Below are 13,076 nucleotides of genomic sequence, written 5' to 3' on the forward strand. Positions count from 1 at the left end.
ATTAAAATTTTGACAACTTTATAAAAAAAGGGATGTGTCCATCATTTTATTTTTAAAAGCTTCCCACATGCAGAAATGTTGAAAGAACTGTAGAGTGAACACCCTTGTACCCATCGGTCAGTGTCGACAGTTGTCATTTTCATATGTGCATTTACTATACAACCATATATCCATCCATTCATCCATTGTATCTTTTTAGTTTTTGAAATGTTGAAATAATTTTAGATTTCCAGAAAAGTTCCATGAATAATACATACAGTTCCCAAATACCCTTCATCACCTTCCCCTAAGATTATCATGTTACAAAACCATAATACAATGACCAAATCAATATTAGAATTAATCAACACAAAATTAACATTATGACACTATTTTAAAAAATCTTTTAATAGTGATTTTTTATTTTTTAAGGATTTTATTTATTTATTTGAGAGAGAGAAAGAGAAGAAGAAGAAAGAGAGGAGGTAGAGGGTCAAGAAGACTCCATACCGACCTTGGAGCTGGAAGTGGGGCTCAATCCCATGGTCTTGAAGATCATGACCTGAGCTGAAACCAAGAGTTGGATACTTAACTGACTGTGCCACAGAGGTGCCCCATGAGTTTTTTTTTTTTTTTTTAATTTAAAAAATTGTTTTTCCGACTGGAATTTACATAAAAACTTGGGAAAAAAATACTATAACACTATTAAACGAATCTACAGATCTTATTCAAAGTGCCTCAGTTTTCCCATGAAGGTCCTTTCTCTGGTGCAGAATGCAATCCTGGACCCCACCCTCCATGTAGTTGCTGTGTGTCCTTAGCCTACGTTCAATGAAAGCCCCTCTGTCTTTGTTTATCTTTTTTTTTTTTTTAAGATTTTATTTATTTATTTGACAGAGAGAGATTACAAGTAGGCAGAGAGGCAGGCAGAGAGAGAGAGGAGGAAGCAGGCTCCCTGCAGAGCAGAGAGCCCGATGCGGGACTTGATCCCAGGACCCTGAGATCATGACCTGAGCCGAAGGCAGCGGCTTAACCCACTGAGCCACCCAGGCGCCCTGTCTTTGTTTATCTTACCCTTGACCCTTTTGATGTGTACTAGCCACTTACTTTGTTGAAGGTTCTTCCGATTTGGGTTTCTCTGAAGTTTTCTTGTGATTAAATTGAGACTATGCATTTTTTTGCAAGAAGACCACAGAAATGAGATTATGCCCTTCTCTGTTTATCACATGGTGGGGGTAGGCATTTTGGCACTCTGTATAATTGTCACAGATATATCTTTCATCCCTTGGTTAAGGAGTTCTGTGTCAGTCTTTTCCATTATAAATTTATGATTTTTCACTTTGTAAATAAAAAGTGTTTTGGAGGAGATACTTCAAGACTACACAAATATTCTGCTTCTCCTTAAATTTCACCTACTGATTTTAACAGGTATTGGTGGGGTTTTGCCTATGCTCTCTAATGGTGATTTCCTATGTCCCTCATTCTTTCTACATTGATTGGCTGGGATTATACCTTAAGGAAAAGGTGTCCCTCTTATTTATATATATATATATATTTATTTATCTAATTCATCTTTCTATCTGTTCCATTATTTATTTATATCAAGATGGAGTCAAGGATCATTCTTTCACTTTTGGGTATAATCCAGTATTATCTCAATTTATTTTGTTGCTCCAATTGTTCGTTGGGTCATTGGAAGCTCCCTTCAGTTGAACTTCTGCATCCTTTTGACCTGTTCTGACATTTTTGGAGCACTTTCTTACTTTCTGGCAACATAAGATATTGAAGGTTTATTTTGTATTTTCCCTATTTTTTTTGAGGAGCCCTGGGTTGTTTTATGAGAGAATGGTGCTTAGAAACCAAGATCTGGGCACTAAGTGTGCTTAAGGCTATGGGAGTCCCATCATCCTCCCCATGGATGCAGATAAGAAGTGTGTGTGTTATTAATGTGTACCACCTGTATTTCTGTATTTATCCATCTGTGTGTGTGAGTAGATGTGTGTACATATATATTTACAGATTCCTATTCACATATAATAGACCAACTTTTAGCTCTGCAGGGGAAAACATGGTTCTCATTATCCACAGTGTATTAACTTATTTGTCCAATCCCCAAACACACATCAAGTAGTTTCAGAATTGCTAATTCATAGTCTCTGCCAGAGAGACAAATTTGCTAACCAGAGCCCAATATTTGTACACTAGCCTTTTTGTCTTTAGCTCTATGGTTTGTAGCCAAAAGTTGTTTAGCTTAGTTCCTTTCTTCCCTACCCTCTTCACAGTTGTGTTATTCATTTGTAATACAGTCAAGTTCACTTGTTATTGCTTGTGTTCTGCTTTGGATTTCTTCCACATCTTGGTTGCTTCAAAATATTTATACTTACTTTTTTGATGTGTGGGGGACCAACATTGCTGAAATTCTAAAGTTGGAGTAATACAGAATGTCCAGCCAGGGAAGTGTTGCCTTTCCCCTATTCTTCCCTCCACATTCCCATTTACTCCTTGCAGGGGATCGATCTCATTTGTGTCTGGATTATCCTTCCTACACTTCTTTTGCACACAGTAGTAGATTCACAAACTGCTCCTTTTCTCTATTTTGTGAATCCATCTTATTTATGATGTGTTTCACAGTAAGTGGCAGCTGTCAGTATGTGTTCACACTAAACACTTCGGCATACCTGTCATTAGCTAAACTCCAATTTGTAGGCATTTCCCCCCTTTTTACTTCTTTTAAGGTAAAAGTCACATGCTGTAAAACTCATGAATCTCAAGTGTACCACCGGATACATTTTCACAAATGTATACACTTAAATGAGGCAAATCCCTAAGAAAACATGAGGGGGTTACCATGACCTCGTAAGGTTCCATTGTCCTCCTTCCCAGCTACTTCCTGCTCTAGCTCTGAGACAGCCGGTATCCTATTTCTTTTTTCTGCCATTGATTGCTTTGGCCTGTTCTACACTCTGTATACATGAAATTATACAATGTGTACTCTTGTGTGAAGCTTCTTTCACTTGGCCTGTCTTTGGAATATATCCATGTCTTGGTGTGGATCCCTAGTTCACTCCTTCTACTGCATTAATACACAACTGTAAACATACCAGTGTACACAGGATGAACGGGGAAGGCGTTCCCTTTCTAGGGAGTGAGACTTTCTCCATCTGATGGTTCAGAATCTCTTGGTGGTGGTGTGTTGCAGTGCCGTGCTTCATATATTTTAAGTTATTATAAATAATTTAACTTTAAACACATTGCCTTGTGCATATATGCATAGTGCTTTTCTTTTCCTTTCTTTTTAAAGATTTTATTTATTTATTTGAGAAAGAGAGCAAGGGGAAAGGCAGAGGGAGAGGGAGAAGCAGGCTCCCTGCCCAGCAGGGAGCCCAGTGCAGGGCTCGATCCCAGGATCCTGGAATCATGAGCTCAACTGATCGAGCTACCCAGGTGCCTCACATAGTGCTTTTCATTCAAAAGCTCAGTGTTAAAACACAAGTAGAGGCTTTCTGTATAGACAGAGAAATGTCCTTTAAGACTTTTAACATTAAAAAAAAAGAGATTTAATATTGAAAAATTCATCCCACAAAAGCCTTAATTCAGTACCTATTTATTGAATATTTATTACATGCAAGTTATTGCATTAGATGCTTGGGAACACAGGCATGAAGGAGACAGGCCTGGCTGTGGGTGTTTTCGGGCATTCAAGGAACACTGGGACACTATCAGAGAGGGGATTTCCTATGAAGAACCCCAATCATCATCCCATTTGTTTGCTCCAAATCATATGAGAAATGCAGCAATCTTCAAAACCAGTAGTCCTTGGAGAGAAGCTGACCGTGGTTTTTGCAGCTGTCGTGTGGGCTCAGGGTCATGGAGAGGGATCAGGGAATATGTGAGAAGACAATGGGAGCTACCGCAGGCCCGGAGCTCTGCTGCCAAATGGGGGATGGCATCAGGAAGTGTGTCTCACCTCTGGCAGCAGCCCCTGAAACACAGGTGGGAGCAGGGCACCTCGCTGACCCGGGCCACCGAGCATGACACAGGCCTCCATCCCTCCACCCCACAGTGAGACGGGTGGAGGGGGCACCTGCAGTCAGCATTTACAAAAGGCCACAGGAACCCTTCACCCCTTCTCATGCACAAAATAAGGCAAAGTGTGGCTCAATAACTTGCTTCAGGACACACCTTGGAAGGCGCTTGACGAACGCTAATTTAGTTGAAAAGATGCGTCTATTTAAAATCTCTCTAGGGGCGCCTGGGTGGCTCAGTGGGTTGGGCGTCTGCCTTCCGCTCAGGTCATGATCCCAGGGTCCTGGGATCAAGTCCTGCATCGGGTTTCCTGCTCAGCGGAGAGCCTGCTTCTCCCTCTTCTTCTGTCTGCTTCTCTGCCTACTTGTGCTCTCTCTCTCTCTTTCTCTGTCAAATAAATAAAATCTTTGGAAAAAAAAAAAATCTCTCTCACGCACTCCCACAAATAAAAAATAAATAAATACTAAAAACCAAAATCTCTCTCTCTCGCTCTCTTTTTAAAGTCTTACTGAGTAACCTGTAAAAAAACTTGTTGGTGTAAATTCAGTAACTTCTAGGCTTAGACATGATAAATGCTTTTTTATTTTTAAAACAAAAATATGAACTGGAATGGAAACGACTTTCTTCCAAAACACTTTAAAGAAACAAATGATCATGTGGAATCTCATTTTGAGTGAATCAGAGTACAGTAAATCTCAAAATATCCCCCGAACTGCCCACTGTGGTTTGCTAAACAGGAAAATGACTTCAGCAGGATGGTCTTTTTCCCCTAGATTCACAGCAAGCAGCCCTTTGTGCTTCTCCAAAAACATCTTAATTCTTCCCCAAGTACCATGTTTCTTGGAATTGTTCACCGGAAATTAATAGTATTCTGAGTTTTAAAGTAATTCAAACCACCAGTGACTTTGTCGTAGTGTTTCACAGTAGCATACGCAGGCAAGCCAGCCAATTAGGACAGCCTTAGTCACCATTGCACACAATATCCCTCACACAAAGACATGTGTTTCCGTCCCAACTGTGTCCACCAGGCTGCCCTACTGGGTAACGACAACAAACAAGATCCATGAGTAAAATATGTTGGATAATGTCAAGGATGAAGGGGGAAAAACGTTGGGCAAAGGCAGATCTTGAACCTGCTAGGGTAGAGGAAGAAAAGAGGCTGAAATGATAGATTGGGTAGCCAGGGAAGGCGTTGCTGGGGAGGTGATATTTGTGTAAAGCCCTCAATGGTAGCGTGTTCCAGGCAAAGGGAAGAGCATGTGCAAAGGCCCTGAGGCAGGAGTGTGTCTGGGGAACAGGAGGGCATGGCTGGAATGTAGTGAATGAGGGGGAGAGGAGTGAAGAATGAGGACAGAGAGGGAACAGGGGCCACATCATGAAAGGCCTCAGAGGAAGGACTTTGGCTTTTACTCTGAAGGATGGGGAAATCGTTGGAAGGTTTTGAACTGAGAAGAAAACTGACCTCAATGGCGTCCCCACACCCAAAGCAGAAAGGGCAGTTGAGAGGCTCTGTTAAACCAGGGACTGTAGCACAGAAACTCTCGTGAAGAAGGGAAAGCCCATTTTCAGTGTTTAAAGACAGGTTAGGTCTCCCCAGACAAGGAAAAATAAGAGAGCAGCGCATTAGTTCACATAACTGAGCAGTTGGGGACTAAATGTGTGATGTTATTTTTAGAAGATAGCATTTTTTTTTTTAATGCCCTGTTCCTGGTTTCTTGTATCTTTTAGAGAACACATGGGGTAAAGATAAGGAAGCACAACCTTCCAAGTATAGCACCGAATTAGGAGGCCTTGTTTCTAGTTCGGGTCCTGACTTTGACCTTGTAATATCCTAGGGTTGGTTACGTAAATCTTGAGCTTTAGTTTCCTCCGTGGGGAGCGTAATTGTTAATTACTTTATGGAATTATTTTGTCAATTAATAACATGTTAGTAGTGTGACAGTCATAAAATACTCGGAGTGTCTTTGAAATAGGCATGACACAGAACCACACTGGTGACCTATTAGTGTCGCTATTATAGGAAACACATGGCATTTTAGCCCCGAAAAGGCTCATGGACAGGAAAAACTGTGGGCGATGGGGAGTGACTAGGAGTGACTGATGGGGACTGAAGCTGGAAGGAGATGAGTGGTGTGGAGAATGACATTTAACGTCAGGACCTTTTGATGTTTTCGGGCCGGGATTTTGCAATGCTGCTTTTTAAAAAGGGACGGTTTCTGAGCAGGATGTGGGACCGAGAGGGTGCGTGTTAAGGTGAATCGCCTCCCGGGCCCGGAATCTGGCCCCAGGGCCCGTGTTACCTCTCTACCTTATTCATACTCGCTGGTGCCTTTGACTTGAATAATGTGTGGTTTTGAGCCGTGTATTCAAAAGGCTGGCAGGGTTGACCTCTAGCAGAGATGCCATGGCTCATCGTAGGTATATAGAGGTACGAGATACTTATTTTCTTCATTACATATTAATTTTTCAAACAAAACTCTGCAATCCCCAATAAGTTGGCACAACTCTTGATGAAAACGAGGCAGACTCTGGTGGATCTTCCTTAAAGATACAGGAGGGTTAGTTCAGATGTCGCCTGGAAGACGGGACTAGAGGACCTCTGTCAATTAGGGTCAAGGTGTCTGTTGCTCTGATAAGATCCTTTAAATGCTTTCTTAATTCATTCAACAGATATCTTTTGATAATATACTGTGTTGGGTGCTCCAGAGTCTTAAAGGATGAGTAAGACACGGTGCCTGTCACCAACGAGCTTATAACCGAACAGAGAAAGAACTATAAAACCAGGCAGTAAGTGTCATGGGTCATGAGCAGTCATGAGGGGGGCTGTGGAGGTGACAGTGGGGAGAATCCTCTGGCTCAGAGACCAGGAATGCTTTGTGGAGGAGCCGATGACTTGGGGTGGATGAGTGTGAGGGAGGGCTGTGGTGCATTCAAGTAGAGGAGATAAAAAAGCCAAGCGATGGCTGGATAAGGCTTCTCAGAGGGGGTACATCTGCCAGCGAGGGCTTCGCGGGCACAAGGGAGGCAAGAGGAGGACATTACAGGGCCAAGTGCCCACCTGAAACCCACTGGGTCTGTTAGAGAAGGGTGGCCACCAGTTAGGACAAGGGTAGGGGGGCGCGCTCTGGGAGAACACGCTGGGGAAGTAGACTTGGGCCAGATGTTATACTTGAAAGTCAGGTTAGATGTTTGCGGCTAGTGGAGGGGAGATCTCTGTCCCAGCTGAGCTGGGACCTTTGCAAAGGGCATTCTAGGGCCACAGATCTGCCGTGAGGTAGAGGATGAACTGAAGGGCGGGGGGAGTTAGAGGGGAGGAGAGGGGATCAGCGGGAACAGGAAGTAACAAGAGAGATGGGCAAGAATGAGACCTTACAGGGAAAAGACTAAAATGACTTGAGGACCAGGGACCGGGGATCATGAAAAGGAATCCCAAGATCAGGGACTATGGAAGGGAAGGAGAAGAGGCAAAGATTCCTCTAAAGGGCTGGTTGTGCAGAAACCTGGAAGACGGTGGCACGGTATAGGGAAGTTCAAGGTGCCGTGTCAGTCTGGAGGACGATTATCAACCCAAGCCCGCAGAGTGGCAGAGACCAGCCATCGTCAGTTGGGCACCTTGACCTCTGAAGGTGTGTGATTAATGGACGCGTGGTATTTCTCAATGCCTCATCCGCTCAGCACCATCTAATCTCCTGGAACGTGATCAGATGTCGGGCTCCTGCTGTTTGAATTTATTTCCATTGGTTGTCTGTGTCAGCATGGAAGCGGACGTTTGTGCAGCTTTGGTGGAGAATAAAGGTCATGTACATACGTGCTTATTTCTAAATGAGCTGTAATTATATGCACAACTCAGGACTCCATGACTCACCTCTGCCCTCATTAACTCCACCCCATGAACTGCCTCTTTATTTCAAACATGAAGTCACTTCAACGACTTCACTTTTTAAGTCTTGGCAGAGATTTAATGACTTTCTTTTTTTTCCTCTCTCTCTCTTAAAGGAACCCAAAAGTTTGGATGCCACACTGTCGTGAGAGCCACCAAGGACTTGGAGAGAGACACATTGGTTCCCCAAGAGTGGGCGGGTCTGTATTCCTCACTGAGATGGGACCTCGCTTCCCGCACTGTCCACTGGAGGGGAGATAGTGTCCTATAGTGCACGGTGTCCGTAGCTAGTGAGAATCTTTTCCCGCATTCCCCTTGCACCAAAGATCAAAAAGCATGCTGGACATTTTGGTTTCTTAATCCAAGTTGATTTAAATGCCCGGTGAGGGGAGAGAAGTAAGACAAATAGGAGTGTAACATCCTGCTTTTAGCTTTGAGAGAAGCAGTTCACAGGAAGAGGCTATAAATCAGGAGAGGTTGGTGGCTGGACCTGTGGCTCAGCACCAGGGATGCTTTCCACAGGGCAGTGAACTGGAGGGTAGAAGAAAACACTGGAATCCCTTCAAATCCCTGCATACACTTATCTCAGCACGTGTTTGTTGAGTAGTGGCTATGGTTAGAAGATTGTTTTCAGCACAAAAGAGAGTTTCTGCTCTTTGCTATGATAAATATATCTATTGATATAGAGTAATTTCTAAGGTCGTGAGAGGGATTTGCAGGACAGAACTTAGAATCCTCTGTAGGTGTGCGATGCAGCCTTCACAAACGCAGTCTTGGAAACCAGTATCCTTAGTTGATAATGACGCTGAAAGTATCCCTCCTACCCCTAGCTCCCAAAACTGTGATTCTTAAAATACTTTTAACCAGGAAATACTACAAACATAAAAGAAGGACTCGCATGAGCTTTAAGATTTATTCAGGCTGAACCTTCATGGGGTGCCCACAACATGCAGTTGAATATCTTACGGAATTCGGGGGCCACAACAACTGTATGAGGCCGTTTTATCAGCCCCATTTTAGAGATGAGGACACTGAGGCTCCAACAGATTGAGCAACTTCCCCAGCTTCGTACTAGTGAGTGTAGAATGGGGACTGAAGCCTAGGTGCTCAGGTTGTAAATTCTCCTCTCTTCTACACTACCAAGGCTGCCCCACGAGAAAAGACACCAGAAACGGATTCATCTGGGCCTATGGAAACAAAGTACCTATACCCTGAAGTGAACAGAATTAAAAATCCTCTTGATAAACAGACCTCAGAGTGCTGGGCTGTTTGGTTTCAGAATCTCTTGTCACCTACCCACCCTCTCCATTTTGGGGTTTAATGTTCAACGAGGTTATCACATGGAAATCCAGCAAGCAAATCTTAGGAGATTTTCAGGCCAAATTGTAAAACCCATAATGTTTACATGGTCTAGATAAAATTTTATTGTCTATTTATATTTCAATTTCCTAAATGCCGATAGCAAAACTGCTCTTATATAAACACGAGAAGAAATTCCCAGTACTCAAATACTACTTTTATCTACCTTCCCTATCTTGAAGCTTCTAGAAAGCTGCATCTGGAAAGCATCTAGAAAGATCTAGATGCATCTAGAAAGATGACATCTTTTCCAACCACCATCCTCCTGCACCTGCTCCTGTCACTGGACGTAAGTCTAAGGTTCCTCTAAAGTTAATGATTAAAATATTCGAGTGGACATTATTCATCATTTCTTGGGAACATTCTTGGGTCATCCATTAATGTGCAGTTCTGAAACAGCATAAGGTAGATTCTTAAATGGCGCAGTATGGATTCTGACCTGGAGAGAATTTCACCTATTATGAATGGTTTTTATATAAAGAACCACCCGTAGATCTCCACTTTTGAACATTTCCCCTCTTCACTGGTAGTCAGGATTGTCAAGGCCACTTCCTCTTTGATCAGGTTGTTATTCAACCAGAGTCTTTTTTCAAGGGAACAGCCCTTCTGGAGAAAGGTTCAGAAACCTAAAGATTCCCTACCAAAAGAAATTCCTATATTCTTATCCAGTGCCTGTTTCAAATACGTGTCTCTAAACATAATTCCTTTTATCATCCAGACTCTTATGATTCATTCGAAAGAAATTCAGAGCCAAATCAAGGTTTTTAAACAAATATTTCTAAGGAGTGTGTTGTACAAGTTTGACCTACTTTAGCTTCCCCAGGAGGTTATTTCAGGTCGATGAATAAGGATATGTTCATGAAGAGCAGAGACTACATTTGTTGATTCTTAAAAGAAAACTCAGATTTGGTGAGACTTGAAGTTTTTCTTTGGTGATTCATAATCAGTTTTGCAACTTGAAAGCAGTTGATGAATCATTCAGTTTACGAATCTGCTGTCACTTCCTTAGAGAGAAGGGCTCCCTTTTCCTTATGGTTTTCTGAAGTTTGATTCAGTTATCTGAAAGCTATCAAGGTAGCCTCATGTCTCCTACCTCGCAGAGAAAGAGGATGTTATATGCCAACATCAACTTTATTGCCAGGTAAGAGGCTGGGGACTAGTGGTGTAAATTGTGTGAGATGTCACTGCTCTGGGCTTCTGGGTCCCTGCAGAATGGAGGTTGCATCAGAAAAAAAACAAAGAAACAAACAAACGCTATAGAAATACCAGTCCTGGTTTTCTAAGTTCTACATAGGAAGTCTCTTTTCAGCCATCTTGTTTCTTCTTTCCAGTGCAGTAAACTTGAGCCACCTGGACGACTGCTGGGCCATATGACCTTTCACTAGGATGGAATGGCAGCTTTAACTGTAAAAACAAGACAAAATACCTTCAGCTAGTTGAGACATAAATGTGGCATATTTATACTGATGAGGCTTTTGGGAAGAGAAAAGTGGCTTCTTTCAGGCCCAGAGAGATCATATACTGCGTTTCTGGATTCCTTCTTTTGATCAGGAAATCCGATCAATATCCTTATAGGGAAAGGTTCTAGTGGGTCACAGGTGGGGCGCTTTACTTAAAGTGTCTGCTTCTTAGTCCATATTAGGCAACAGGAAGTGCCTGAAAGTCATTTATTTTTCATTCTGTGTCATTCAACCATAAATGACTCAGTTCTGATATTATTTACCAAGTTCCACTGGACTCCTAGGAGAGGCAACCCGAGAACACATGTAATGCTAATCTTATACACTCAGCAGGGAAGGCAAATGAGTGAGTAGTAAAAGGGATGCTTTTTCCTTAAGATCATAATTAGTTTAATAGCTGACTCACATCCCAGGGACTTGACCAAGTCCTCAAAATGCTTCATTTCTAAAAGAATACAACTAAATCTAAGTTATTTTACTGTCAAATGGTCAAGCTTATTAAAGCTTAAGGAGGATCCTTAAAAGTCATACTTGAAACCTTACGGGATTCGAGAATCTAATCTAGCAACGGTCACAAAGGTGAAAATAATTATGAAACATTAATCAAATATTCAGCCTGTCAGAAGACCTTATGACAACTTTATTTATTTATTTATTTATCAATTTTTAGGTTTTTTTCAGTGTTCCAAGATTCAATGTTTATGCACCACACCCAGTGCTCCATGCAATACGTGCCCTTATGATACTACTTTAAAAAATAGAATTTATTTTTACTTTAGAACAGTTTTAGGTTCGCAGTAACGCTGAGTAGAAAGTACAGAGTTCCCCTGCCCCCTGTCCCCCAACACATGCACACAGCCTCCTCCACTATCAAAGTCCCTCACCAGAGTGGTACCTTTGTCACAATCAATGAACCCACACTGACACATCATAATGACCCAAAGTCCATAGTTTAAACTAGGGTTCACTCCTGACATTGTACATTCTATGGGTTTTGATGAATGGATAAGGACATGTATCTGCCAGTGTAGTAGCTTACAGGTTGGTTTCACTGCCCTAAAAACCTCTGTGCTCTGCTTATTCAGACATTTTATTTTTTAGTTTCCAATTAAGTGATCCAAATATAGGTGAAATTTCAGAAGTTTAAAAAAGTACAAGAACGGGGCGCCTGGGTGGCTCAGTGGGTTAAGCCGCTGCCTTCGGCTCAGGTCATGATCTCAGGGTCCTGGGATCGAGTCCCGCATCGGGCTCTCTGCTCAGCAGGGAGCCTGCTTCCTCCTCTCTCTCTGCCTGCCTCTCTGCCTACTTGTGACCTCTCTCTGTCAAATAAATAAAATCTTAAAAAAAAAAAAAGAAGAAGCACTTCTGAGGAATTAAAAAAAAAAAGTACAAGAACCCAGTGTTTAGCTTAAAATTAATGGTTGTTTAAAATCATGAATGTTTTTTGCTTAAAGTACATAGTATCAAATACTAAATGTCAACATTAAGATTTCATTATTTCAGAACATGTGTCTGAAATTTACCTCTTCAGGTGCCTTGGGAAAAAAAACTGTTGACTAAGTAAATTAAACAGTTTAAGGGTCTGAGAAGCTTCAGCCAAGCAACACCACCAACTTTCACCAATCCCCTGTCACCTGGGACTTGGCTAAAATTAAAGACTTAAACAACAAAGGACAGAAAAGTCTCTATAAAGTCTCCAAATAATTAGGAAAATAAACAACCCCTTTCTAAATAACCCATGAGTCTAAGAAGAAATTACAGTGGAAATTAGAAAATATTTTGAACTAAAGGAAGGTGGAAACACACTATATAAAAATTTGTGACATTTAGCTAAAGCAGAGCTCAAGGGGGAAGTTTATAGAATTAAGTACATATATTGGGGGGAAAGGCATCTAAAATGAATAATCTAAGTTTTTAACTTATGAAGCTAAATAGAAAAAAAAAGGCAAATTAAACCAAACATTTGCATAAGTAAAAATAAAAGCGGAAACTAATGAACTAGAAATCACAGAGAAGTATCAATGGAAGCAAGAGTCAAGGCTTCAAAAAGATCAATAAAAGTGATACAACTCTAGCCAGAATCATCAAGGAGAACAGAGAGAAAGCACAAATTATCAATATCAGGAATGGAAGAATGGCATCACCATAAACCCTACAGATATTAAAAAGGATTATGAAGGAACATTTTGAACAATTAATGCCAACAAATCCGACAACTTGAATGAGACAAATTCTTTGAAATATTCAAATACTGAAAATGACTCAAGAAGAAATAGAAACTCTTAATAGGCTTATGTCTATTAAAGATATTAAATTTGTAATTTAAAAACGGCTGACAAAGATGACACCAGGCCCAGATGACTCCATTGAAG

The 13,076-nt window shown here is 41.5% G+C and overlaps 1 long non-coding RNA gene across 2 annotated transcripts in view; it reads left to right on the top strand.

Annotated features, from left to right (window-relative positions):
• Positions 1 to 9,117, top strand: part of LOC122899415 — a 44,845-nt gene extending 35,728 nt beyond the window's left edge. For both annotated transcript variants that reach the window (XR_006383108.1, XR_006383107.1), the window contains exons 2-3: positions 8,002 to 8,085; positions 9,030 to 9,117. This is a non-coding gene — a long non-coding RNA (uncharacterized LOC122899415). The remainder of the gene's footprint in view (positions 1 to 8,001; positions 8,086 to 9,029) is intronic.
• The last annotated feature ends 3,959 nt before the right edge of the window (positions 9,118 to 13,076 follow it).

This window comes from Neovison vison, chromosome 2 (genome assembly GCF_020171115.1).
Source record: "Neovison vison isolate M4711 chromosome 2, ASM_NN_V1, whole genome shotgun sequence".
NCBI classification, from domain to species: Eukaryota; Metazoa; Chordata; class Mammalia; order Carnivora; family Mustelidae; genus Neogale; species Neogale vison.